The 26,157-nt window shown below is 34.4% G+C and overlaps 1 protein-coding gene across 7 annotated transcripts in view; it reads right to left on the minus strand.

Moving 5' to 3' along the window:
- The window catches only part of Dmd (dystrophin), a 2,062,171-nt gene that overhangs the window by 1,411,986 nt on the left and 624,028 nt on the right, over nucleotides 1–26,157 (minus strand). The window lies entirely within an intron of this gene.

The raw sequence follows: 26,157 nt of genomic DNA on the forward strand, positions 1-26,157 counted from the left end.
GAATCACTCTTTGCCAGTGGAAATCCGGGTGCCAGGAGCCCTCTGTAGACTGAGATTGAGCGCTCCTGCCGCTCTTTGGCAGCTAAGCAGAAATGCCTGGTCAGCACTTCTACAAAGATGCAGTACACCAGGCTAAGATCCACATCAGCGCAGAACACTGGACCGAGTTCTGGACACAGCACAGGGACAGTCCAGCTCCCTCCACCTCACTAGACACCCCTGCGCAGGAAACAGTCGGTATCCATCTTGGAAAATGTATCTCTTCAACTTTTTGTGGGTGTGGCTAACAGCATGAATAGGCAACTGAACAGGTATACGGTTCCCAACTCCCCCTCTCCCCAGCTGTGATAACTCAAAACCTTCTCGCCAGCTTCTGGTAGGCGTGGCTATCAAAGGGGAATACAACTGAACAGGTTGCTGGTTTCCAACTCCTCCTCTCCCCAGCTGTGATAACGCAGTGACTATCCAACACCAAACAGCACTCAATCAGGAATGCAGAGCAACAAGGGTGCTGCCCACCTGGGTGAACCAAGGGCTGTGAGCAAGAGATCCCGCAATTGAGACCTGATGAGCAAGAGAGGGGAGGGGGCTAAAAACCGGGAGCAACCCAGAGAGACCAGGATCAGGGAGGCTCCAGGCAGGAGAGGGAGAGCCTTCTCACACTGGTTACTTCCACCACCCTGAGGGCAGAGACACAAGCTGGAATAGACAACTCCACCTACTGGAAGAGAAGAAAACAGAATTCTAAGAGTTTTTTTTTCTTTTCTATTTAAAAAGAGAGAGAGAGAGAGAGAGAATTTTTCAATGTTTATTTTTTTAGTTTTCGGCGGACACAACATCTTTGTTTTGTATGTGGTGCTGAGGATCGAACCCCGGCCGCATGCGTGCCAGGCAAGTGCGCTACCGCTTGAGCCACATCCCCAGCCCATCTCTCTTGACTTTATCATTTTCTTTTTCCTGATTCAGTGTTCACCAAAAGACTCTTATTATTCATTTCATCTGACATGGACCTTGTTACTGGAAAGGAGATACTATATCTTGGGTAGAGCTACATCCCCCGCCCTCTTTTACTTTTCTTTCTCTTTTTTCTTTCCTTTTTATTTTTCTTCCTCCCTCTCTTCCTCTTTCAACCTCCTAATTTTTACTATTTCTACTGCATGTAATTTACTAAACACATTTATGTATTTGTTTTTATGCACCCTATTGTCCTCCCACATATTTGTCTACCATAAATACCTCCTGTCTATTCTCCTGCTACTAAGCCCCATTATTAGAGTTCTCCTCCAAAATAGCTAAGATACATTAACCCCATACCATCACATCTTTCCCCTGTAACATAACATCCTACGCCCTACCCCAGTTCTCTATATGCCACCAGAAACTGTATACCTTTTATGAAACTACTGACTATATTTTAAATAAAAATTGAATCCAATGATTCTAGACATAGATACTAATTATAAATGTCTTCATAACAAAAAAAATTGCTCATAGATGACGTATTGTTGACATTGGGAACTATTAACATTGTTCTTAGCAACAAAGGAGAGATCTTGGAACTATACAAGAGCTACAAATCTAAATGGTGAAAACAATAACACAACAGTCTCACAGAGCTGGAAAGAAACAACATGAAAAGACATGGAAAGAAAGTACCACAAACAATGCAAGACAACACATCATTAGAAGAATTAGAATCTACAGCAGAAAAAATGACGGATAAACATTTCAGGATACATGTGATTCAGATGTTTTGGGGTCTCAATGAAGACATTATACAACAAATACAGACAATAAAAGATCACTTTGACAATGAATTACATAAACAAATCCAAGAAGCAAAAGATCACCTCTACAGGGAGTTAGAGGTTATTAAAAACAAAGAGAAAGCCTGGAAATGAAAGAAATAATGAACCAAATTAAAAATGAGAACATCACCAGCAGGGTAGACCACTTAGAAGATAAGACTTCAGAAAACGAGGACAAGGTATATCTTCTTGAAAAGAACTTAACACAGTGAGAAAGATAAGAAACGTGAGCAGACTATCCAAGAATTATGGGATAACATAAAGAGACCAAATTTAAGAGTTACTGGGATAGAGGAAGGTATAGAAGTACAAACCAAAGAAATGAGCCATCTGTTCAATGAAATAATATTAGAAAACTTTCCAGACATGAAGAATGAAATGGAAATCCAAATCCAAAAAGCCTACAGGACAAAGAATGTGCAAAATTACAAAAGATCCACACCAAGACACCTTATAATAAAAATGTCTAACATACAGAATAGGAGACAATTTTAAAAGCCCCAAGAGAAAGGAATCAGATTATATAGAGAGGTAAACCAATTAGGATAATGGCTGATTTTTCAAAACAGACCCTAAAAGCTAGAAGATCCTGGAACAACATATTTCAAACACTGAAAGATAATGGGTTCCAACCAAGAATCTTGTATCCAGCAAAATTAAGGTTCAGATTTGAAGATGAAATAAAAACCTTCCATGATAAACAAAAGTTAAAAAAATTTACAGCTAGAAAACTGGCACTACAAAACATCCTTGGCAAAACATTTCATGAAGAGGAAAAGAATAACAACGAAAACCAGTAGAGGAAAGTAGTACACTAAAAGAAAAACTAATCAAAGAGGAAAACCAAGTAGAGTTAAATAACAAAAATAAAAAACATATGGCTGGAAATACAAACCATGTCTCAATAGTAACTCTAAATGTTAATGGCTTAAACTAACCAATCAAAAGACATAGGCTAGCATACTGGATTAAAAAAATATCCAACAATATACTGCCTACAGGAGACTCATTTGATAGGAAAAGACATACACATACTGAAGGTGAAAGGTTAGGAAAAATTATAACACTCGAATGGTCTTTGGAAGCAAGCAGGAGTCTCCATACTCTTATCAAATAAAGTAGATTTCAAGCCAAAGTTAATCAAAAGGGATAAAGAGGGACACTACATACTGCTCAAGGGAACCATACACCAACAAGACATAACAATCATAAATATATATGCCCCAAACAATGGTGCAGCTATGTTCATCAAACAAACTCTTCTCAAGTTCAAGAGCAAAATTGACCACAAAAAAATAATGTTGTGTGACTTTAACACACCTCTTACACCACTGGACAGATCTTCCAAACAAAAGTTGAATAAAGAAACTACATAGCTCAATAACACAATTAAAACTTAGACTTAATTGATAATATATATATATATATATATATATATATATATATATATATATATATATATATCAACCAGCATCAAGACCATATACTATGCCACAGGGCAACTCTTAGCAAATACAAAGGACATACTCCTATGCATTTTATCCAATCATAATGGAATGAAATTGGAAATCAATGATAAAATAAAGAAGAAAAATTCCTGCATCACATGGTGACTGAACAATACGCTACTGAATGAACAATGGGTTATAGAAGACAAGGAGGAGGAGATTTAAAAATTCTTAGAGGTAAATGAGAACACAGACACAATGTATCAAAATCTCTGGGACACTATGAAAGCAGTACTAAGAGGAAAATTCATTGCACGGAGTTCATTCCTTAAAAAAAGAAAAAGTCAACAAATAAATGACCTCACACTACATCTCAAAGCCCTAGAAAAAGAAGAACAAATCAGCAGCAAAAGCAGTATAAGGCAAGAAATACTTAAAATCAGAGCTGAAATCAATGAAATTGAAACAAAAGAAACAATTGAAAAAATTGACAAAACTAAAAGTTGGTTCTTTGAAAAAATAAATAAGATTGACACTTAGACATGATAACGAAGAGAAGGAGGGAGAGAACTCAAATTACTAGCATACACGATGAAAGAGGCAATATCACAACAGATACTACAGAAATACAGAAGATAATTAGAAAGTATTTTGAAACCTTATACTCTAATAAAATAGAACATAGTGAAGGCATCGATAAATTTCTGAAGTCATATGACCTGCAGAAATTGAGTCAGGAAGATATACACAACTTAAACAGACCAATATCATGTGACGAAATAGAAGAAGCCATCAAAAGATTACCAACCAAGAGATGCCCAGGACCAGACGGATATACAGCTGAGTTTTACAAGACCTTTAAAGAAGAACTATTACCAATAATCTTCAATCTATTTCAGGAAATAGAAAAAGAGGGAGTACTTTCAAATTCATTCTATGAGGCCAATATCACCCTAATTCCAAAACCAAAGACACTTCAAAGAAAGAAAACTTCAGACCAATATCTCCAATGAACATAAATGCGAAAATCTTCAATAAAATTTTGGCAAATCGAATACAAAAATGTATCAAAAAGATCATGCACCATGATCAAGTGGGATTCATCCCAGGCAGGGATATAAGGTTGGTTCAACATATGGAAATCAATTAATGTAATTCATCACTCAATAGACTTAAGGATAAGAACCATATGATCGTCTGGATAGACACAGAGAAAGCATTTGACAAAATACAGCACCCCTTTATGTTCAAAACACTAGAAAAATTAGGGATAACAGGAACTTACCTCAACATTGTAAAGGCTATCTATGCTAAGCCTCAGGCCAACATCATTCTAAATGGAGAAAAATTGAAGGCATTCCCTTTAAAATCTGGAACAAGACAGGGATGCACTCTCTCACCACTTCTATTCAACATAGTTCTTGAAACACTGGCCAGAGTAATTAGACGAAAGTAATTAAAGGAATAACTATAGTAAAACAAGAACTTAAACTAGCACTATTTGCTGATGATATGATTCTATACCTAGAAGACCCAAAAAACTCCAACAGAAAACTTCTAGAACTAGTAAATGAATTCAGCAAAGTAGCAGGATATAAAAATCAACACCCATAAATCAAAGGCATTTCTATATATCAGTGACAAATCCTCTGAGATGGAAATGAGGAAAACTACCCCATTCACAATATCTTCAAAAAAAAAATAAGATACTTGGGAATCAACTTAACAAAAGAGGTGAAAGATCTATACAATGAAAACTATAGAACCCTAAAGAGAGAAATCGAAGAAGACCTTTGAAGATGGCAAGATCTACTTTGCTCATGGATAGGCAGAATCAATATTACCAAAATGACCTTACTACCAAAAGCACTATACAAGTTCAATGCAATTCTGATCAAAATCCCCATGGCATTCCTCATAGAAATAGAAAATCAATTATGAAATTCATCTGGAAAAATAAGAGACCCAGAATAGCTAAAGCAATTCTAAGCAGGAAGAATGAAACAGATGGTATCACTATACCAGACCTTAAACTATACTATAGAGCAATAGTAACAAAACAGCATGGTACTGGCACCAAAACAGGTTGGTAGACCAATGGTACAGAATAGAGGACACAGAGACTAACCCACAACATTACAACTATCTTATATTAGACAAAGATGCCAAAAGCACGTACTGGAGAAAAGATAGCATCTTCAACAAATGGTGTTGGGAAAACTGGAAATCCATATGCAACAAAATGAAACTGAATCCCTATCTCTCACCATGCAAAAAGTTAACTCAAAATGGATCAAGGATCTAGAAATTAAACCAGAGACTCTGTGTCTAATAGAAGAAATGTGGGCTTAGGCCCCAACTTCTTTAATAAGAATCCTACAGCACAAGAGTTAAAACCAAGAATCAATAAATGAGATGGATTCATACTAAAAAGTTTTTTCTCAGTAGAAGAAATAATCTGTGAGGTGAACAGGGAGCCTACATCCTGGGAACAAATTTTTACCCTTCACACATCAGATAGAGGACTAATCTCTAGGGTATATAAAGAACTCAACATGCTAAGCACCAAAAAACAAATAACCCAGTCAATAAATGGGTCAAGGACCTGAACAGACACTTCTCAGAAGAGGATATACAATCAATCAACAAATACATGAAAAAATGTTCATTATCTCTAGAAATTAGAGAAATGCAAATCAAAACTACTCTAAGATTTCATCTCACTCCAGTCAGAATGGCAACTATTATGAAGACAAACAACAATAAGTGTTGGCAAGGATGTGGGGGAAAAGGCACACTCATACACTGTTGGTGGGACTGAAAAATGATGCAGCCAATATGGAAAGCAATGTGGAGATTCCTTGGAAAATTGGGCATGGAATCACCATTTGACCCAGCTATCCCACTCTTCAGTCTATACCCAACAGACTTAAAAACAGCATACGACAGGGACACAGCCACATCAATGTTTATAGCAGCACAATTCACAATAGCTAAACTGTGGAACCAATCTAGATGTCCTTCAGTGGATGAGTGGATTTAAAAAAATGTGGCATATATACACAGTGGAATATTACTCAGCAATAAAAGAGAATAAAATCATGGCATTTGCAGGTAAATGGTTGGAGTTGGAGAAGATATGCTAAGAGAAGTTAGCCAATCCCCAAAAAACAAATGCTGAATGTTTTCTCTGATATAAGGAGGGTGACTCCTAGTGGGGTAGCGAGGGGGAGCATGTGAAGATTAGACAAACTCTAGATAGGGCAAAGGTGTGGAAGAGGAAAGGAGGGGGCATGAGGATAGAAATGAGGTTGGAATGAAATGGACATGATTACCCTAAGAACATGTATGAAGACACCAATGGTGTGAATATACTTTGTATACAACCAGAGATATGAAAAATTGTGCTTTATACGTATAATATGAACTGTAATGCATTGTGCTGCTGTCATATATATCAAATTAGAATAAAAATTTTAAAAATTAGATGTTAAGACTTAATATTTGATATTTTCTCCCAAACTAGAACTCTACCAGCATTTCTCAGATCTCTGAATGTCATTACCATCTATCATCTTTATTACCATCCTCTCTGCTAATAGTCTGTCTCCACTGAAAATTCCTGTGTTGAATTTTCCACCCAATTCCTGATTAAGAGATGTGGCCTAAGAAGTGATTTAGTTCATAAGGGTGGAACACTCATGAATGGAAATAATACACTTAAAGGGGGCTGAAAAGACCAAAGATATTCTCTCCTGCCATGTGAAGGCATGGAAGGCAACATCTGTGTATCAACCTTCCTTCCCCAAACAACAACTTGCTGTCCCTTGATCTTTGACTTCCCAGACTTCAGAAAAGGGAGAAGGAAATTTCTGCTGTTCAGGGTGTTTCCACTATATTCTAATCTGGGATCAGTTAACTTATATGGTACTCAGTTTATGGTATTTTGTTACAGCAGCTTGTGTGGAATAAAATATCCTTTCTTCCCACATTTAATAAAATGCAAAGTCTAATCTATCACACATTTTATATATCCTTAATGTCTGCTTCTCACAGTCTCCACAGCCAGTACCTTAATTTGTGCCGCCATTAAATGTAACAAAATTGCTGCAATAATTGATTCTCAGTTGGTCTCTGGACAGTCTTTCTGGAACTTTCTATCCTATGTACTAGTATCAAAAATCATCATTAAAAAATATACCTAATAATCTTAGCTCACTTATTAAATCACAGACTTTTACATTTTTCTTAGAATAAAGAAACAAACTACTTTGTCCTTTTTAAAGCATTTCTTCTAGACACAAATCTCCCTGCAAGGTTTTTAGGATGCCCAAGAGCTTTACTTAAGTTTTGTCCTTGCTCCAATGGACAGAAATCCATCACTGACTTTTAACCACCTGCCCAATGGACATTTACTGTATTAAAACCTTCATCTGTTAATATAATTCATTTTCACCATTTTTATCAAATTCATTACTTTTAAATTAATCAAGCTAAATTACGCACAAAATAATCTGACTCATGAATATGAAAAGTGAACCTGCACCGGTCATCATAAAATTCACACTAAATTTTATCTTATATTGTTTTGATTGACACTGTCTCTAGGAAAGATTGTACACTTTCACCTATTCGTCTGTGAAACCTCAACTTGACTCACTCCATGCTAGCATTACAGCATGGAGAACTCTTCTCAGGTCTGTTCAAGAAAGCTTTCCATTAAACCTAGCATTGTGTTAGTCTTGTATGCATGTGTCATAATCAAGCTCTATAGCCTCTTCTAACCAATGAAAAGAAACATAATAAACAAGGATATATATTCAGTTAGGAAGCAGATTTTTTTATCCAAGATATTTTATAACAGTTTTAGACATGTATCTTTCTGAACAAAATGTGAAATTATATGTTTCCTTTTAAAAAGTTCAAATATGTATTTTTTTCTGACACAAACTATATACCAATTGCTTACTGTGTGCCAGATATGGTATTAATACATCAGTCTACCTTATCCAGGAGTTTGGTTTTATCTATTTGATAAAAGGTTTTAGAGAACTGGGGCTCAGTTCACACTGGGACTTTTTTTTCAAGATAATTTTTTTAAAAACACCTTTTTCAGTGAATTAGGATTAAATCAGCTTCTAGACTGGAGGCTCTGCCAAGTAAATTGGTTATCTCCACACAAAGAAGGCTTTGTGGAGTCAACACCATGGTAACCGTCTGCTTGCTGTTCTGAGAAGATTTTAAGGGAGGCCTAGACACCAGTTGGCATGTAGTTCTACTAATTCACATCAATTCAGGCAACAGAATGTAAAATTCTACAAAAGAAGTCTTTTCTCATTCAATTTTTTTGGTCTGATTTTATAAATTTGAAAAGGGATTGCACCAGGTGCTTGAACTTCCCTTTCACATATGGATGCTGTAGAGCATGATTACACCCCATTTTAATTTACACATTTTAATAAAGGATTCCAAATATTGCTAGTGTAGTTTTGAGTAAAGTGTTTTGCCTAGGAAGAAGTATGCATAGACACATAGTTTAATATGTCACACTTCCTTTCCAAAATGGAATGAAACAAAATATAAATGAGTTTATACTATTCCCAAGGTTGGAATCGTTTTTGTCTATCATCATTGTGACATCTTGATTCCTAAGGAAACAGGTGGAAGATAAACACTATTCTTACATGATTCGATATGCAAACTATCTTCTTTTTGTCTTCTGTTACTTCTGTTTGTGACTATTACTTTAACCATCACTCTGATTTATTTACTTAAATCTTTAGTCCCAATATAACTTTCAGTCCACCTACACTCCAACATCTAACATTCAACACCATTCCTTAGAGTCCTGGGAGTCAAGTGTCAGCTGCTAGCATTGTTTCCCATCCTGTATAGTGCCTGTAGACGTCCCCATTTTTTTACTGCCAGCACTGAAGAAGGAAGGGTGAAGGGAAAGCAGAAGCAGGGTTTCAAAAGGCCTCCCATGCACTCTCACTGAGTGCCAATGGCCTACATTCAGTGCTTAGGCTTGGTGACATTTCCACTGCACAATGAACACAGTCTCCTTTTTGGATCCTACTCAGACCCTGGCTTCTAAGCAACAATTATACATTTATTTTATTTCTTATCAATTTGGCAGCTTTCTTCATTGCTTTCTATGGTATGTCATGTAGTTCTCACATTTGCCACTGCTACGGGATGTTGTACAGATGTTTACTGAGATGCCTGTCAAATTAACAGACCCCTCTAATTTAAACCTATGCATGATTATAAATTAGGTGCTATCTACTCTTCCCAGTGCTTTGCTCGTGATATTCTTTATGAAACTTCTTATTACCTGAGACTAGGTATCTAATCATGAATTTAAGATAAGTTACCTTCCTAAAACTGCTCCCAGAAAACACTGATAAGTTATTTTTTGGATTTTGTGTATGTGTTTTCCCTTCTTCATAAAATTACTTCACTCATTCTTTTTTCCTCGTAAATGAACTGATACATGGTAAGTTGCTAATAACTGGCCTCTATGCCCTCAGAATCAGCCCTCCCCCAAAAATATTGCTTATTCTTATCATATTCTTCTAATACACTTTGCAGTCAGTGTATGTCTATCATCATGGTTCTTATCCCTTCTATATAGTCTAATCAACTTAAAAGATCATTAATCTTCTAAGAAAATCATGACTTTATATTCTCTGTTCACAAATAATTCTTTCTATTATAATTATTGATGCATATACTCCATCCTCTGTTCATCTTAAAATTTTACCTTTATTACTAAAATTGTACCTATATTACTAAAATTTTACTTTTATTACCCTATTATGACTAACAGTAAAGTGACAATTTCCCCTTCTTGACAAATGTACCCAATGCTAACTCCTAAAACTAAAATTTGCTAAATCCCACAGCACAAGGCAACCATGTGTTTGAGTTCTTTTGTGCAAAAATAATTTATTACTAAACCAGAATTATTGTTCAAAAAGGCTTTCCAAAAGTGGAACTGTGGCACACACCTGTAATCCTAATGATGTGGGACTCTGAGGCAGGAGGATCATAAGTTCAGGGACAGCTTTGGCATCTTAGTGAGACCCTGTCTCAAAAACAAATAGTGCTGGGGGTGTAGTTCAGTGGTAAGGCATCCCTGAGTTCAATCCCCAGTGCACAAAAAAAAAATGCTACCCAAAATATAAATCTTCCATTTTCTGAAAGCGCTCCTTAAATTAGAAAAACTTTTTATTTTTTGATTGGCCTAGAGCTAAAAGTGTAACCTAAAATTTCAAACTATAGGAAGTTTCAAGAATATCAAAAGGCATGGTTCACATATATCAAATATTCAGAAAGTCAAATTTTTCCTAAAAAATGTATTGCACAAATGGACCTAATCTCATATAGGTGAATTTCCCATAAAGATGATCCAAATCAGATCAATTATACCTTGCTGTGCATATAAACATTTAAACTAAAAGGTAAAAGTACAGAAAAACATCCCAAAGATCTAGAGAAACAAATACTTGCAGTTTAAAAAGTTGTCAATTTTGAATTATGAACACTATACCATTGTGTGGATCTTGTGTTACATGATAACTATGCTAAGTATGTTAGAGGAGCCTCTTAATGGACATTGATTTTGTTTGGATTATCTTTACAGTGAATGCTATGTAAAATAGTAAGCTAAGATGACACATTTATATAAATTTCATTTCAGTCACTTTCAATTTACCATTTGGAACTCATCATTCCCAAATGAGTAAACTTTGAAAGAGGAAATCCTCCAAGCTCCCAGACTTAACTAATTCGATTAGTGATCTCCATTTATGAATGGCCACTTTACATACTTAAATATCTTTGCACATAGAATTTCTTAAAATACCTATGAGACTTATCCTTATAAGCCTGGAAGTAAAGTGCAGACACCTGTGAAATATGATAACTCATGCAGAGTCCCAGGGCTCTTGGGCGACACCAGGTAATTTATCAAATCAAATTTTAAATATATATTTTCATTATCTACAAAGCAAGATTTAATATACATAATTTGTTTTTGTTAGTATTAATAAAGGAATGAATATTTGGGGGGCAAAAATTTCAAAACTTTGTTCTATTTTCAATAATAATTTTTCTTTTTAAAAAATATTTATTTTTTAGTTGTAGGTGAACACAATACCTTTATTTTATTTTTATGTGGTGCTGAGGATCGAACCCAGTGCCTCACACATGCTAGGCAAGTGCTCTTCCTCTGAGCCACAACCTCAGCTGTTTATAAAATGATATGTTTCATTTTCGTAGAAGTATAGTTAGTTACTCCACTGACCTCATACTACCTCATGAACTCCTATTCATCTTCCAAGACAAAGTTCAAGATGCAATTCTTCTGGGTAATTTTCTTGATCACCTTCTCATCACTCTTTCCCCTTAAACTTCCCTTCTGGAAAAAGGCAAGTTCTTCCCTGTTTCCTCTACAATGTTTGCTTTTAAAAATGAATAAGTAGGATACAAGTTGAATATGAATCAGACTGCTCTTATAAAATATCAAATGAAATTTAGTATAAACTCTATTAATGCTAAAAATATTTGTAGAACTTTGAGATGTTCTAAGTACATGACAACTGTTAAATTGTAAATACAGATTACAAATGAAAATCCTACTTAAGCACAATAAAAACAAGCCAATATTTAGATAAATAGCCCTCCCCAATCTAGATAGTTTATACACAAACACACCCATATATAGATGTGTTTATCATGTGAGTTTTTCGTAGTGGAAGGAATGAAGATAGGGAGCCAAATTATTGTCTTATATATTTTAATATTCATGATGGATGTGTGTGCATTTTTAGTGTACATGCTTAAATGTATTATAAATGTAAAGGAAATATTATGCATTAAAAATACACTGAACCATAAGGTGCCATGTTTTAATCTCTGATCTTTATGCTGAATTTTTGGGAAAATTTCTTAATTTCTCTGTCCTTCATTTAAATAACTGGTCATGATGTAAAAACTTGCAAGTACTTTTTAACAATAATGCATGTGTATATACTCACGTCTCTAATTAAAGAGATTTGACCTGAGACACAAAGCTGAGGTCAGTTTTGCTTATTTTGTGGCTTTGATATTCTAATCACATTAGTCCATTCATGTAGCAATCAAATTAAATAAAATCCAAGGATGTTTAAATTCCAAGGCCTAATAAGAAGCCTAAAAATTCCTTTTAACAGTTTGCATAGCACCTAAGACAATATGATACATAAGAAAGAATACCATCTTCAGTTAGTATAAACTGCTACATCAACATTCCTATGAAGCAACCAATTCCTTATGTTTGCATGGTCTTAAATGTATTTTTTAGTTTTATATGTGCAAATTTTAGCACATTACTCATAAAATAATGTTTCAGTACAGTAAAATTTAATGATTCCAGATTGCACTGAAATGCATCTTTAAAAGACAGTAAAAAATCCATTTCTGTGTGGTTTACCTTATTCTAAAATATGCCTATTTAACGCATGCCTCAAAATATGAAGTCTATTCCAAACATAAAATATTGTCCATAAAATTGCACATATTCTATATTGTTAATTGTGGTGTACTAAATTATATATGTTTAATGAATATTGCCTTTTAAGATATATGCCCTTGGATACAAACTCAGTGGCTAATTTTTTTAAGCTATTAATACCAGAAATCTTTTTAGTATTAATCTTTGTACATCTAGCATAGTTGACTGCATTGAACAGAAGAAAACTTCTGAAAAATATTTCTTCTTTGAAAAATATATAACCACCAAAATATATCAACATATGGTAGATAAAATTACTTTCAAATAATTTTCCTACCTCAAATTGATATCACATATTAATCATTTTGAAATACTTTGGTAATGTCTATTTCTAGAGTTTGACATGGTTTCAAAGAACTCGCTTTTACATTTTCTGTTCATATAACTTTCACAGAAACTCCCTTAAAATTAAAAAATAAGGAAATCCCCCAAATTCTAAGATATCAGAACTAGCTAAAGGAAATGAATTAGTTATAATGCCGAGGAGTGTGAATGCACATGGACAAAAACTTCATGACCCAGAGGTTTGGAAATAAAATGTTGCTAAGCCACAGATGCTCCAAGCTTATTTGTCATGTTCAATAAATTGAAAATCCCTTTGAAACACAGTTCTGTGCAAGAAAATCATCTTAACACAGGTTAATAGAAATATTCTCTTAAGTGATAGATGGAATATTGTCACAGTAATAAATCTATGTTCCTACAATGTAATATGCTTCACTTGAAAATCCTGAGCCATTTATTTCAAAATCAAAATTGAAGTTTATTTAAAATGATGAAACCTAAAAGAAAAGCTGTAAATGTCCTTGTGAGAAATAAATGTGGGTCACTAGAGGGCGCACATTCCCTTTCACACCTTGCTTATTCATCAGTTTGGCTTCTCTTTCATTTTCTTATCTACATTATGATAACATTATAACAAATGGATTTTTCATGGGAGGTTTCTTACATAAACATAAAATGTCCAAAGATACAGATAAAATGGTATACAAAGAACATGTTAGTAAGACATCTTTAAATGCACAGTTAAAATGCTTTCAGACATTTTGACACATATATACATACATCTTGAAGTCTTATAAATAGAATCTCTTGAGAAAATAAGTCTGCACTTTGGGGAGATATGCATAATTCAAATAATCTAGTGGTATTTTCTGGACTCTGAAAGCCATCAGTCATTTTCATTTTCATAGGTAGACCATGAACAGAAAACTTTAGAGAACTCCTTTAGTTTTACACACTGAAACATGGAGTTAAAGTTAAAAACCAGGTCTACCTGAATCTGAAGATTTCCACTCTACTAGTTTTATTTTGTTCCAAATGAAAGGGAAACCTATATTTAAGACAAGAAACTTAACATGAAATTCTGGTTTGTTGCTATACAGTATAGTACTGTTCAGTGGTTACATTTTTGGATTATGTCAAAATTTGACTGGAATCTCTAACATCAGGACATGACTCTTCATTAACCTAAACTATGATCCTGAGTTGCATAATGTATGCCCTCATGGTATTATAAAATACTTTTCCAAATTTGTTTTCATTATGGAGTCTTCCTCAATTTTCTACAATTCCTCCAAGTACAATCTATTCATGTATTTTCTGACATCAGAACTAACATGAAGCATATATGACAAAGGCCATTTGTTACTTATGGCATTATATGATAGGGTTAAAACACCTGGACATAAGAAGTCTTACATTTAGAAAAAAATAGCTCAATTATATGAGACTTTCATTCATGCCTTAATGCTGAAGATGACTCCTAAGTTTGAAAAATTTTTATTGCTTCCTTTTAATTATCCATGACAATATGATTCCATTTGACATAATAATAAAAACATGGAATATAATTTGCTCTCATTCAGTCCCCAATACCTCTTCTTCTCCCCTTCCTTTTTCTATCCCTGTTTCATTCCTGATACTCTGATTTTTCTGCTATTTACTTATAGTTTTTTTTTTTTTAATTAGTGTCTTATGGATGTACAAGATAGTGGAATTCACTGTTGTGTTTAATATACATACACAGGAAAGTCAGATTCATTCTACTTTCTTTCCCTACCCCAATCATCCTCCCTTCCCTTCATTGTTCTTTCTCTACTCCACTGACCTTTCATCTATCCTTTTTTTTTTTTTTACCCTCACCCCATTTTTGGATCATCTTGCACATATCAGAGAAAACATTCTACCTTTTGACTTTTAGCGACTGATTTATTTCACATAGCATGATAATATCCAGTTACATCCATATTTTCTTCATCCATTCATCTGTTGAAGGGCACCTACGTTGGCTCCATAGCTTAGCTATAAATATTGATGTGGCTGCGTCACTGTAGTATGCTGATTTTAAATCCTTTGGATATATACCAATAAGTAGGATTACTGGGTCAAATCAATAATTAAAATTCTACTTTCTTTCCCTACCCCAATAAATTAATATGCACAAAATGCTGATAAGAGAGGGTAATATATGGTCAGAGCCACATACATGCTAACTACAGTGACTAGTACTTCTATGACCCTTTCTTAATTGGGTTAACACCCAGTTAAGACCCATTCCTAGTTTTTTGAAGAATCTCCATACTGCTTGCAAGAGCAGTTGTACTAATTTGCAGGCTCATCAACACTGTATGAGTGTACGTTTTCCCCACAGTCTTGATAACATTTATTGTTACCTGATTATTGATGGCTGCCATTATTACTAGAGTGAGATGAAATTTTGGTGTAGTTTTCATTTTTACATTTCTCTAATTGAAAGAAACTTTTTTTCCAGTTAAAAAGATCCCTGTATTTAAAGAAAGCCATATACTCCCAAGGGAGCCTAGAGTCTACCTAAAACTTCAAAATGTACAATAGTCATAATCTAAAGCACACGGTTTTCATAGAGACACTTTGGCATATTTTTAACAGTCTCCATCAAGCTTTAACTACAACTACAGAATTTGATAAAAATTCTCTTTATCTCATTACAATATAGGAAAGCATGGGGTTTACAAATGCAGTAGCCTGAGCAAGGCTGTTCATGTCCAAAGCCTGTCTGCATTGTTTCTTATATCACTTTGGAGAAGAAAGTTCACCTAAACTTTTGACTCATTTTTCTCACTAGCAAAGGAGGACAATAATACAATTTATTTTGTAAAGTCATTTTAGGGTAAAATTCTACTTTCTTTCTCTATCCCAGTACACTAATATGCACAAAATGCTGATAAGAGAGGGTAATATATAGTCAGAACCACATACATGCTAATTACAGTGACTAGTACTTCTATGAACATTTCTTAATTGGGTTTAAGCCACTTCTAACTTTCTCATGTGAGAGGGTGGTCATATTTGGTTTAGTGTTGTTTTGTTTTGTTAAAGACTGATAAGGTTAAGAAAAAAAGTCATTATTGAAATGACAAGAATAAAAGTTACAAACACAGCTAAAACAAAGATAATAAAACAACAAAGAAAAAACATCAACGGTAAAATAATTTCATTAATTTTACCCTTCAATGCGGGAATTAGCAAATTATGATCCAACGGACAAATATGGCCCACCAACTGTTTTTGTAAATAAAATTTTATTGGAATACATCCATGCTCACTCATTTAATATGCTTATGGCTACTTTCTAGCTACAGCAGCAGACTTGAGCAATTGGAAAAGAAACTGTATGGTACAGAAGTACTAAAATATTTATTCTCTATCCCTGCAGAGAAAAATTTGCTGACCTCTGTCCTGCTGTACACAGTGAAGGGAAGATGGCTGCTTCCAACTCTCAAGTGAGAGCTAAACAGTATTATTCACATTGGCCATACTGCATTGTGAGAGTCTCTCTCCATCACACCTCCCCCACCCCATTTAAGAGCACTGGATCTCCATGACTTAGAAGATTAAAGTCTATACTCCTTAGTTTGTCATTCCTTTCTTTATGTGAACCCAAGGTACCTTTTCAACCAACCTATCATATACTTCCTTTAACCACACTTCTGCTGTAAGGCAAGCAAAAATGCTTACAATCCTATGTAAGCTGTGTTTGTGTATGAACTGTCCTCTGTATTTGAATTATTATATTGGATCATCTTGCGTCTGATGCCTCTCCACAGATACTAATTTCACAGGAGCCTTCCATGTCCAAGTGTCAAGCCAGGTGTGAGCTTTTCTTCCCTGAAACTTTCTAATATCTTATTGGTAATTTTTGTTTCATGACTTAGTTTATGGTAGAATGTAAGCTTTCTGAGGGAAGACTTACGTAAGGGAGGTTCACAGTCACAGCAACTGGTGTACTTTACAAATCACAGAGGTTCATTAGTTCTTGGTTGAGTAATTTAAAAAATTAGCATGGAAACAAATGTTGCTGTGACTTTCTTTCTGAAATACTGTGGACTCCTACTGACTACAGAAGAATTCGAAGAAACCCACCACATACTGGATGTGCCTTGGACCCTGTGGGAGGCAATTTAAACTTTAAACACTCTCAGTGTGAAAGCTGGCTGAGTTTAAAGAACTTCAACATGCTTTTATGTTGTGGGTCTTTAAAGTTTAAATAACTTCTAGTCAGGGTTCAGAAACTATCTAGTGCAATGTGGAAAGCCATTTAAATCTGATGTGTTCTTACTGCCCCACTGCCACTTCCCGGGCACCATGACCTGTTTCAATCCATCTACTTCTTTTAGCGAGCATCTCTATGAACTTTACTTAAAACACAAAGTAAATCTCACTGCTTTACAAAGCCTGTTCTTAGTCAGTTGGGCTGCCATAATATAATACTGAATGACTTAAGCAAGAAACATCTATTTCTCATGGTTTTATAGGCTAGAGTTCTAAGAACAAGGTCCAAGTAGGGTCAGTTTCTGGTGAGAGTCTGCTGTCTAGCTTGAAGATGGCTTCTTTCTTGCTGGGTCCTCACACGGTAGGGAGAAAGCAAGCACATTTTCCAAAGTCTCTTGTTATATGAGTCCTAATACACTCATGGTGAGCCCATCAACATGAATTCATTTAACTCTAAGTCTCAAAAACTCCATCTCCAAATACCATCCCACACTGAGAATTGGAGTTCCAATGAGTCAATTTTGGAAGGACTCAATTCAGTCCAAAGCAGACATTCATCATTTTGTATCTATGTGGTGGCATGTATGCTCACTTACACAGATACAGATTTCTAATTAGAAAACACTGTTGTAAGAATATTCACAGAAGATGCCAGAGTAAAAATAACATTTTATATTATCATGTAAATGTAGTAATGAGAAGATAACTCTTCAAATTAATAATTAGTAACTCAGTTTCCTCCAAATAGCCCCCTGCTCCCAGTCTAATTTCTCACCTGGCAGTCTTAACTGTGTTTAAATTCCTATTAGAAGGCCCAGCCCTTGGGCTCTGGTCACATAACTTGGCCTATACTATTGTTACTCCAGCTCTGGAATCTTAGTAGCTTTCTGATGCTGACAATGTTTGAAGTTGCCTCTCCAACTCCTGTGTTGCTTCCAAATTCCCTATCACCTGCTTAAACAATACCCAGTATTATGTCTCCTCTCTTTGAAACACCTAAAGTAACTTCTGTTTTACTAATGTGACTATGGCAAAATTCTGACAAATATCTGTTCAATATCCAATGGAGAGTCACCCAATATCCACTATGTGCTAACTTCTGGAAAATGCACTGTAGTTTAAAGATGAAAATAAATGATTACTGACCTCAAAAAGATAACCAAAAATACAGGATTACAAAAGGAGTCATTATAATACAATTTTGGAAAGTGTTTTAATGGAAATATTTAAAAGGCTGAGAAATTCCTGGGATATTACTTTCTCAGAGACAAGGTAGTCAGTTGGGAGGCAAGGAATGTAGAAATAGAAAAAGGAAAGTTATGAAAAAAGAATCTTAGGTAAAGAGAACATTAGAAAAGAGAAACAGCAGCCTTGGAGAATATAGAACTTTGGGAGATCAAAGAGTGGTTAATTAAAATTGAAGTGTAGGGTAGTGCCATTCCAAATGTAGTCTGTGGACAGTCTGTGAACCGTTGTTTACCGGTCTATGAGAGGAAAGGAGTTTTCACCAGAGAATTAATCAATTAAGTCACTAAGCACACTATTCCATCTGATTTTATTTTTAATTGCCAAATTTCTTGATGGAGGAAGCAGTGCATTGATTTATATTCAGCTCAAGTTCCTTATCTAATTATGGACTGGTAATAAACAGTTTTCAAACTATTTTGAGTATCACTGGAATATAAAAAAAAAAAGACAGGGGAGAAGGAAGTGAAGCTAGAGATTTAGGCAGTGGAAGATCATAAAGGAATTCTATGATGTGCATTTCAAGAATTATGGGCAGAGGAATGATCTAATTAAATTGCATTATAAGATATCTCCCAGGAAATTGTGAAGAGTATGGATAAGAAAGGTGAGACTAGTGGCAGAGAAACCAGTTAAGAATTTCATGCAGAAAATTATCAGAGACTAAAATAGGGAGAAGCCAGTATTGATGCAGAGGAAGGAATAAATTAAAGAGAATTTAACAGATATATCTGAAGAGGGATTTAGTGATGTGGCAGATAAGAAGACAACTGTGAATGGCTGCAGAGGATGCTTATTATGCAAGTCTAGGGGCAGCATTCTTCAAGACTATCATATAAATGACTCTAGATTTGTCCAATCCCAACTAAAGAGCCACATTCTGATTCCTGTAAGAAATCCAAGTATACTTAGCCAATAAGCATTTGTATTATACAGGTATGAGCATCAGGGGTAAGGGTGAGCTAGGAATATTAATTTGGGAATTAGATGATATATATGACTAATAAAGCAAAGATTATTAATAATATTGCTTGGGAAAAGAAAGGGCCACAAAAAGAAAATAAAATCAAAATGTGAGTCTTGTGGAAACTGACATTAAAGGGATAAGAGGAGGAGTTTGACAAGACACAGTCAGAAAGCCAGATGGAGAAAAGAAACAGGAGAGAACAATGTCCCAGAAACTGAGGGGAAGGAAAAAAACTCAAGAAAGGACTAATCATCACTGTCAAGCACAGCACAAAGGTCAAGAAGGATAAGAACTGAAGAGTGACCTTTGGAGCTGGCAATTAAGAAGCTCTCTGGCGACCTTGCTGAGAGCAGTTTCAGTGCTTGATATACAGAATGAAGGGTGAAGGAAAGAATCAAAAGTAAGGAAATAAAGATCTTCTGAATAAAACTTGGCTTTGCTCACACTCAACTATGCTTCTTCTTATAGATGAATAAGTAAATATAATTATCATTTTCCTCATTCAGAAAACAAACCAAACTATACATGTTACAGCTCTGGGAATGTGGCTCTGTCTTCCTGCTTGTTGGTTTCTTTTAATGCCTTACATTCTGAAAGAGTACATTTTCATGCAGCTGCAATAGCTAGATATTCAGAGCTATATGTAGTGTCTCATAGGACCAGTTCCCATTATACTGCATTTCTTTATATTTTTAATAGACATACTGATTGTTTATATTTTGGGGTATAATTGCTGTTTCAATACATTTATACATTGTGTAATTATCCTATCAGGGTAATTAGCATATCCATCACCTCAAATATTTTTCATTTACTTGTAGGAAGAACATTCAAAATTCTCTTCTACCTATTTTGAAATATACATTATCGTTAACTGTGGACACCCTATTGTATAACAGAACACCAAAACTTTTTCGTCATGTTGAAAAACACCCATTAGTCATTGACTATACAGAAGATTTCATGCTAGATCAGGAGTAAGAAATGGACTCAAGCCCAAGGAAGCTTTGTATCTAGTAGATGAAACAGTCATCTGAATAAGATCATTGCAACATAAATCAGGAATCAAATCATAAGATGGAACAATGGCATCACTTGGACTAACTGTAGTAGATAGTCCCTGTATTTGGTCTGGTATGGAGAAAGTAAATAAGAAGTCAAGTTGTAACAGAGCTCCCTACTGAACTGATTTTCAAAATATGGGCCCTGAACCAGCAGCACCACCATCATTCAGGAACATGTTAGACATTGAAAATCTAGTGTCCCACTCCAGACCAACCATCAAAAAATCTGAAGGGGCCTTGAGGCTATCTTTTAATAAACCTTCTAGGTAACTTTGATATGTCCTAAAGTATGAGAACCAGTGTACTTATACAAGTGTTCTCAAACTTGATGGTGTATCGCAATGAACTGCAGAGCTTGTAAAAGATTCTTTGGCCCACTAGCAGAGTTTCTGATATATCTGGTTTGGAAAGGCCCCCCAAATCTGCATTTCAAACAAGCTCCCAAGTTCCATGGGAGCTGTTTGCTGTTTGATACATTGCACTTTGAGTATACCTTCTCTAAGTATTCTGAGTTCCTTAGTTTGTCTCTAGAATTCATATTACTACATTCTTCAAAACATGGTTATGTACTTATTCTTGACCTATATGACAAAATAATATTTAAAACATTAAAATGATAATTATCTCTGAGGATCTGAAGATAGTATGTAGGTTTCCATTCTTCATCAAAAATAGGTTATGAATTAAATTTGAGTTTATGACCAAGGTCATTTAACTATAAAAAGCAAGGTTTTGTAGCTATAACACTAGAATGGTAATGAGGAGACTCAGCACTAGTCTTTATTTTGCATCTGAAAGCAAGTTATTTAACCTTTCAAGACCTCAATTAACCTGTAATCGGACAAGGCTAGTTTCCTTAGGAAAAAAGAAGTAAATCATCTAAAATGTTTTGTTTTTCTGGGCTTTGCCACAGAGCAAAATGTCATTAGTTAGTCTAACACCCCAGGTATTTTAGGATCAATTTATCACAGAAATTAAAAAAAAATAGCTCATAGATTAATCATTTAATTTGATTCTCTGAATAAGTTGCTATTTTTAATGTATATCTTCCTGATTTTTAATTTGTAGATCCAAGTTAAAATAATAATGTTTTAGGCATGAATGTGATAAAATTGCAAAACAAGAATGTTTATCTAATACTTATCAATCTTTCCAAGGATGTGACACTAATTAATTTGACCTGGGCTGCAACTATAAAAAGAAAATGACATAAGAATCAACAACTGAAAAATAGAATATAAAAGAATAATTTAGGTCTATAGTCCAGCCAATTTATTCCATCATTAAATATGAATGTAGGACATGGCGAAAGAAAGCACACTTATACTCTGCTTATTCTGGAGATAAGAAAAACACATGAGGAGAATTTAGGTATTTCTAAATGCTTCAGGAATATCCTTGAGGTCAAAGATGCTCATTTATTAACACTTGACTTTGGGAAATTATTTCTTGAACTGGCATTTATTTTTAAAAATCTATTTAATTCGTCATTGGTTTCACCTGGTTAGTACAAAAATGTAAATGAAGTATTTTTGTGAAAAATCTCTAAAAATAACTACCACATTATTATGAACTAATCTCCTGGATAAATTCCTGTTAACCAGATAATAGATCTATTTTTAACACAGTCTGAGTTCCATACACTGATAATTACCTATATGTAAAATAATATCACTGAACTATAGGATAATTTAGTGTTAGAAATCATTACCTTGTGACCCAAAATCAAAGATGTTTGTAATTCTTAGTATAAAAAAGCACAATTTATACAGTAAATACTGCATTTGTAGAAACAATATAATTATTAAGGAATCAAGTAAACGTACCATAGATAATTAAGAAACTATAGTACAAAGCTGCATTCTAAATCCCTTAATAGTTTTGATTAAATAATGATATCCTAATGGGTAAAATTATAATTATTAAAGAATATTAGAATGATCATGCATTTATTTTTAAAATTTCATGAAAAGCTACATAAAATTCTTAAATCGTACTGGAATGTTAAATAATAGTTACTTTAATTAGTTGAACTGTGCCATTCATTCTTTCAACAAATATTTACTGGTTATTTATTGCATGTGTGGTACTAACTATAATAAAGTTTAAGTAAAACATAAATAAGTATAATAACAGGATTTCTATATTGTAATTGGTGTTAGGAGATTTTGTGTTAATGGCATTAAAGAATATACCAAAATGAATGGAACATAATATACTAGCAGAAGTGAAAAGCTCTTGGAGAAGCTAGACATAAACTTGTTTTTGTGTTGTTTTGGAGGTAATTAAAATATGAGCATTTCATATCTGAAGGGATAGCATAAAGGCAATATTGTTAGATAAATTAATTGTACAGAGATTAATTAGAAAGGGGGAGAAGCCTTACCATCATGAGTTAAATGGCTTATGTTATAGAGTTAGGCACTCATTATGATCAGAAAATAACTGAAATGATGGCACCTGCCCAATAATATGGTATAATAATAATAAATAAGAAGAGAAAGAGGTCAATGGAACTGGAAAAGTTGGTGATATATTCCAATGTGAAGAAGAAAACTAGAAGGTATTTGATATATTTGTAAAGTTTGTGTTATGGTATTGATCTGGAATGTCCCCCAAAGCTCATGTTGAAAACATGGTCCCCATTGCAGCAAGGTTCAGAGGTGAGACTTTTAGGAAATGAATAAATTTGAGAGCTTGAAACTCATCAGTGGATTAATCCATTTGATGGATTAATAAGTTGAATGTTCAACTGTAATAACTGTAGGCAGATGGGGCACGGCTGAAGGAATTAGGTCGCCAGGGAGACCTTAGTGGACTATCCCTGGTGTGTGTGCGTGTGTGCATGTGTGTGTGTGTGTGTGTGTGTGTGTGTGTGTGATCTGCCTCTGGTTGCCATGAGAAGAGCAGCTTTTCTCTTTCATGCCCTTACATCATGATGTTTCTGTCATGGACTCCACCAACTATGGACTGAGACTTCTGAAACCATGGGGCAAAATAAATATTTCCTCCTGTAAATTGCTCTTGTCAGATATTTTGGTCACAGAAATGAAAACCTAACACAGTTTGAGATAATGTTTACTATGGGATTCTTTAAAAAAAGAGAGAGAGGAGAGAGAGAGAGAATTTTTAATATTCATTTTTTAGTTATTGGCGGACATAACATCTTTGTATGTGGTGCTGAGGATCGAACCCGGGCCGCACGCATGGCAGGCGAGCGCGCTACCGCTTGAGCCACATCCCCAGCCCCTACTATGGGATTCTTTTCACCAATTCTACATATTCACCATCTCCAACACAAACTCCATTATCATCACCTCTAGTACCTATAATTTCACCACCATCATTTCCACATATACTAATTTCACCATCTCCTCCACTTCTACCATAACTAAACCACCAGAAAATACTGCATTTTTTGAATGCATATTTTGTTATAGCCACCATATCTAATGATTCATACATAATACTCAGTGTTTTTATAAAGTGAGAATATTGAATCTGAAGCATGACCTTAAGTAATTTTCCTAAGATCACAAATTAGTTATTAAACAGGCAAATTTCAAACCTGAGTAATTTTGATTCCAAAGGACATGATTTTTCCAATATTTGCTACTTCTTTAGATACCAAGGGTATGAATTATAACTAAAATATGTGTGCAACGTACAAGTGTATATGGTTAATTTGGGGCAATAAAAATCTAAAATGGAGGTAACAGCTGGGTGTAGAAATGGTAATACCCAAATCATAACTTTCGAACTCTAAAGCTGAAATTTGAGGGAGACTTTCAATGTAAAGTTTTATGATATGGGAGTCAGTCACTTAGAACCAGACTTGAATCAATGAAAGGAGATTATTCAAATAAAGAAGTCAGAAGGGGCAAAAAGAAGGATTTATGAGATACTCCAATAGGAATAAGGTAGAGAGAAAAACAAGTCAAGTGAAACATGGTAAGGGGATGACTGGTATGTCATAGCAACTGAAAGATGACATGATTTTTTTAAAGAAATGAGTTTAATAAATTGTCAAAATTATGGTATTCACAATGAAATGCTAGTGATTCTCACATGAAATGAGAGCAGGATACTAGCTAACATAAGATGTCATTTTCCATGTTGCCTTTTTAACTGTTACAGTATTTTAACCAGATTCCATCCTATAGACAATTAGCAATTACTGAAGTTAATAATTTCTAAATGTTAGCTCTCTTTATTCAGTCTAAATACCTCAATCTAGAGTCATAGATAGAATATCCATATGATTATGCTGTCTAAAACAGGACACATTTGAAAGTTAGTGCTAAATAAAACTACGTTGGGACAATAGGTATAATTAGGTAGCTTCAAGGCAAACAAAGAAATAAGATCACCTGAGTCATATACATAATAAAGATGTATTTTATTACACAATTCAGATTCTGTAGCCCAGCCACCATAATTGAAATTTTAGCTCAGGTACTCTATAGTTGTATGTGAATTAATAATAGCCATGTGTATGTTGGGTTATTGGGAAGAATAAATGCTATGAACTTAAATCATTGAATCTAGTGTTGAGCACACTACGAGTCCTCCAAAGTATTAGCTTTTATTTAAGGAATCTTTATATTCCAATTTGGACCTCTAATTCTAGCAATTACAATAACTACTAAGAACATATGATATAAAAAGAATTTAGGAGACAAAGTATTTCACAACTAGCAAATGTCCTGAAAACAAAACAAGTCAAAATAAACATTTGTAACCAAATAAATTGTCAAAACAAGAGCTAAGAATAAGCCTTTGGAAAACAGACTGACATGGGTCAACTTGCTTTGTTGCTTTCTCTATGAGGCAATCTCTGAAGGCATTCAGAGGAGTAGGCATCTAGGTTGTACTCAGTTTGAAGAACTATTGGAAAGTTGTTGAATTCTTACAAAATATCCATAAATCCATGTTCAAACTAAGCATTGTATATAGACAAATATTTAATTTGATGTTAAATAAATGAATGTATATCCTACTAGGATTAATAAAAAGTAAATTCAGTAAGAGCTTTCTTGATTTATTTGTGTCATTATTGTTTTTTCCTCCACCCATAAGCATTAACATTTAAACTACCATCATGAGTACAGTACATGGAATTTGTTGCCCCAAATTGAATGATAACATTTAGTTTGAGAACCATTTGACTATAGCAAGGACCAACATTTTTTTTTTTTAATGATGGGTCAGACAGTAAATATGTTAGGCTCTCTGGACTATACAATTTGTTACAGTTCTTCCAACACTACTTTGTAATGTGAAAACAACCACATATAGAACATGTTTGAATAAGCACAGCTGTGTTCCACGGAATTTTCACTTATAGACATTGAAATATTACATAATTATGTGAAAATATTACAAAATATATTCTTCTCTTGGTTACTTTCAGCAATTTAAAAATGTAAAACCAATTATTAGCTCATGATCCATACAAAATCTATAGGCTGGATTTGGCCTGCAGGCCTTAGTTTGCTGACCCTTGGACTACAGAATTTGTTCCACCAAGCAG

The sequence above is a fragment of the Marmota flaviventris genome, chromosome X (assembly GCF_047511675.1).
Source record: "Marmota flaviventris isolate mMarFla1 chromosome X, mMarFla1.hap1, whole genome shotgun sequence".
Lineage (NCBI taxonomy): Eukaryota > Metazoa > Chordata > Mammalia > Rodentia > Sciuridae > Marmota > Marmota flaviventris.